Here is a 4959-nt window from a genome sequence, read left to right as displayed (position 1 = left end):
CACAGCTGACTAAACGTCAAACAGAAAACTTATTAAACAGAAGTATGAGACAGTCGAGAATTTACGCCAGTGTCTGGTTATATTTTAGATAGCAAGAAGCAGACGGCCGAGTTTATTAAACTCCACCGAGACAGCGGTGACGCTAATCAGAACTAGCCTTCTGATTAGCTAATCAGAAGGCTAGACCGTCCAATTTCACGCCTTTAAATTTTAAAGGCGTGTTTGTGTGTGTGTTTATACAATTGCTATTATGTTTGCACTTTATGTGTAATGTTACTGACTGCAGAGATCAGTAAGATGTGTGTATTTTTTATTTATTAGTTTTATTTATTTAATATTATTTTTTAATTGAATGACTGTCTAGTAGTTCACAGATGTCGAAAAACTGAGTGTGGTAAAGCCACTGATTTTTTTTATGTATATTTCTGCAATCTGCACATTGTACTGACTTTCATTTTAATGTTTACACCAGGGTTCCTTGTCAGCACTTTATGCTCAGATGTTTGTAAGCTAAAAATAAACTATTGTGTATGTTCAAATATACTGTTGTGATTGAAGAAGTTAAATAAAAATGTCAGTCATCAATTCATGCATCACCTCATGTCATCATAACAGAGGTCTGTCTTCCAGGAAAGAACAGTTTAAAATTAATGTAATATAGTATTGGCCATACTATATGATGTATTGCTTGTCTTTGTTTAATAATACAGAAGACAAAGACCTTAAAAAATAATCGCATATCGCATCGCAATCGCAATATTGGGGCAAAAAAATCGCAATTAGATTATTTTCCATAATCGTTCAGCCCTAATTTGTAACATCCATCTCTTGCGCAGGGATCTGTCCAGTGGCGGTCCTAGCCTCTTTGGCGCCCTGGGCGAACACTCCCTCTGGCACCTCACACAACCCAGGATTCAAATCAGGAATACATAATGAGCTTGGATTGACAACATTATAAGTGAAATGTGCTCTATTTGGAAGCAGCAGGGCCCCCTCCCCTTTCAATGGGTTGTGTGTGAGACTTTAAATCATCAAACTGTAAATCTCCTCCCTGTGCCGCAAGCAATAGGCCTCCTCGCAAACGGAGGGCACCCTTACTCCCAGCAAATGGGCGATAGAAAGATCGGTGCCTATGTCATCCCCAGTATGCGCTAGCATGACATCGGGGCAGCATGAGTACGAGGAATTTTTAATTATTTTTTTTTTGCCGATGCCCGTGATGCCGCCCCCCCACCACGATGCCGCCCCGGGCAACCGCCCGTGTCGCCCGTATCAAAAACCGCTACTGGATCTGTCCAAAGATTTGCAAAAAAGTGATTCAGGTTTGGCTTGTAAGGGTGGAGCAGAGCCTGATTGACAACTCCATCCTTCGCCTGAACAAGAGGAGGAAGTTGTCATGTTGTTCACAGTATATCATTAAACATGTACCCCTGGTATATTGCCAACTGATGGTAACTTTCTCACCATATTTCCTACAATGACGATTTTGGCCCCAGCTGCTTGTGAATGGTAAACATGAGAATGAGGTAAAGGATAAAGTGTAATACAAGCAAAGAATTTCCCAGCCAAATTCATGTGACCAGCAGGACATCTGGAAACACAAGCACAGTAATGCTGAATCAATGGGGTAACAGCACCAAATGGTGGCAAACCTGTAAATAAACCTGTGACTTAAACCAGGCATTAAGAAAATATTTATGGCACATTATATCCAAACAAGTGCATTAAAACACAAACACAGCGCATTAAAAATGTTATGGTTTTGCAATGACAAAACATAATTTAACTATATGTGGCGGGCAGACCACGCCCGCCTGTTAAAACACAGGGACTTGGTGGGTGGTTGTGGTGTGGTGTATGTCCGGCTGGCAGCTTGTGAGCTGCAGCCGCGTGTAATAAAAATGGCTCAAAGCAACAACCTGTGATCCCGCCATGCTTTAGTCACACCACACTATAATATTGTGAAAATATTTGGAAAAATCCCCTATGTCTTGTTTTTTATTTCTTGTCTATACCTGCAGATTAGCCCTACACTGTAAAAAATGGCAGTGAAATTGACATAAAAACTATGTAAAATCCCTACAGAAATGTTTCAATCACAGTGAATTTTTGTAAACTATTAAACAGAATGTCTTTGTTATATTTACAACATCAATGTGTTATTATAATCAAATTTATTTGTTAAAACTACAAATAGTGGGAACAAAAACAGTGAAATACTTTAATACTCATAACAAAAAAAATTCTGTTAATTTGACATGCAAATATTGTAAAAACTATAGTTTTAGTCAGTTGTTTTTAAAAAATACACGAATTATATGTAAGTCACTTTACAAATTTATACTGTAGGCCTGTAACAGACCTACTTTTAACATGAGTCATGAAATTATGCAAATTCAGGTATAGGGCTAATAAAATGTTTTCACAGAAAATGTCATTGTGAACCTGAGAGGTTACTTCTCTATATAAAGATATACAATTATAATGACATTATCAGTTTTTTAATCATTCAGGCTTTTTGCAGCCTATTGTAGAGTAACCTATAAGAAATTATTATTATCGATAGCCTAGCCTTCTGTTCAGTTATAATCCTTGTATTCTTTATGTTTCTTTTAATTGTAATGTGATACTTAGGCTACGTCCACACGTACACGGGTATTTTTGAAAACGGAGATTTTCCATTGTCGTTTTGAAAAATAATCCTGTCCACATGTAAAGGCAGAAATGAAGGAAAACGCTGCTAGGAACATGCCAAAGCAACAGGTGGCGATATATTCCTAACCGTGCAGAAATGTTGGCCAATCAGAAGTCTAGAAGCCTAAACAAAGCTGGGGCATAGAAGCAGAACCGAGTCGTATGTGTGGAGGGATAGTAACTGTGTGTGTATATGTAAGCATTTAAACACTACAGAGAGTACAATTAACAGTAATAGTATTGTAGAAATTCATTTCACCGAAACAATAACGTGGCGCACAGTGTGACGTCAAAAAATGCGCACACCTTTGACGCTGCGTTTTCTGCGTTTTTCTCGTCCGTAAATGCAAAAACTGAGTTTTCAAAAATATCCACCCTGCTCGGAGTTTTTAGAAATCTCCGTTTTTAGTGACCGAAAACGCTGATTACGTGTGGACGAAAGGTGCAAACGCATAGAAAAAATCTGCGTTTTCAAAAATACCCAGATACGTGTGGACGTAGCCTTAGACTAGACTACTGTTTTTGGGTTAGGTTAGCAATAGTAATGTGTTAGTGATGGGTCGTTCCCGAACGAAATGGCTCTTAGAGCCGGTTCTTTGACGTGAACGACGCCGGCTCCTTATCCCGAGCTGTCACGTGTTTTTTTTTTTCTTTCTCTCACCCTCTCTTACAGTTCTCTTACACAGGAACTTCCTGTGCTACTGAGTGTAAGCACGTAAAAACTCCAAAACACGTAAAAACTCTGAAGCACGTACAAAACACAACAGAAGTGCTCCAGGATGCTGGGCGCAGTGTTGTGCTTTTGTTACCTAGAGGCTACACAAGCCAGCAAGTACCAACGACCTGATTTGGTGTGTGGTAGTAACAGGTAAATGAAATTTTTTTTTAAATTATTTGAATATATGTGAGTGCTTGTGTATAAATACACAAACCATACACATATGCTTTCAGTTGTGTAATTTAAGTGATCTAGGTAGCTCTGTTTTGGAATTTGTACGTGCTTTGTCTCTAGGGGCCACCACATTTATATATAAAAACATATATAAATAAAACCACTTTTTTTAACATTAGTAATTCCTTTTGTGCATAATTTTATATTATTTTTAATAATAAATTAAAGCAACAAAACAACCTGAAGAGCCGGCTCTTTTTAGTGAGCCGAGCCGAAAGAGCCGGAAATCCCCTCACTAACAGATAGCACAGACGTTAAGGCGGCGAAGCGTGATTGCGGGTGCCGCTCAGGTGCATCCGCCTCCCCTGCAGCGGCGCTGCAGACCACGCCCCGCCACACACATTAACCAGGTAAAATACATATTTAAGCAGAATTTTGCAAATATCTATTTTTCAGCAGCATAGTGCTTTTTTTTCAATTATTTTTTTAAAAGTCAGGTCAAGGCTCCAAAAGCCCAAAGGCGATATAAGGCTGGCACCTCACAACAGTTTTTCTTTGCTACATGGATCATTTTAGTTCAGCTGGGTGTCTTTCCTTTTGTTATATTTCTTTAAGAGTTCAAAATGTGTTAATTACATAAATAAAAAGTAATTTTCTCTGTAGCACTTCATGGATTTAAGCAACACACCTTAGTTGTTTACACAAAGCATAAAGGTAAAAAAAAAAACATATACAGTGTTATCTTCATTTTAGATGTCAAAAAGTATTTGCAGCTCCCAGTGTTTACTTTTGCGTGGAAGTCGCGTCCAAGTGGCTCTTTGGGTGTTAAAGGTTGCTGACCCCTGCCTTAGCTGGTCACCGTTATCTGATGTGGTAAAAGTGAATACCTTCAATGACACATTTAGACACCGCTATAGCAGACAGACAGCTAAACATGCTTTAACTTGTGTTCTCTAAATACTAATCAAGCTAAAAATAAAACACATTTAAAATGTGGGAAGGGAAGATTGGAAATTGGTCTATAACTAGTCAGCAAATCATTGCATACTGGTTTTATTTACATTTTACACACTTTATTGGAATTTGGGTTGTGTCATGTGCTGATAAGCAAAACCTGATAAGGTTTTCTTCTTCTTCACATTAACATAAATGTATATTAGGAGCTAATAGCTCATTTGTTTAGTACTAGGCTAGAAACAGAGGTAAACAGCTAGCCCGGCTGTGTCCAAAAGAACAAACCCTGTCCTGCAACTACTGTCATCAAATGATACGCCTGCAGCCAGGGTAGTTAATATTACTAACTAAATATTTAAAAATACTTGAACTAGAGGTTATTTTTTGTATTTCTAATAAGAATTCATTTATTAAGTATG

Source organism: Aulonocara sp. 'chitande type north' Nkhata Bay, linkage group LG8 (genome assembly GCF_057382095.1).
Source record: "Aulonocara sp. 'chitande type north' Nkhata Bay isolate Kocher_YH1m ecotype deep benthic linkage group LG8, A_spYH_male_GT1.1, whole genome shotgun sequence".
Lineage (NCBI taxonomy): Eukaryota > Metazoa > Chordata > Actinopteri > Cichliformes > Cichlidae > Aulonocara > Aulonocara sp. 'chitande type north' Nkhata Bay.
Note: the sequence above shows the minus strand (reverse complement) of the source record.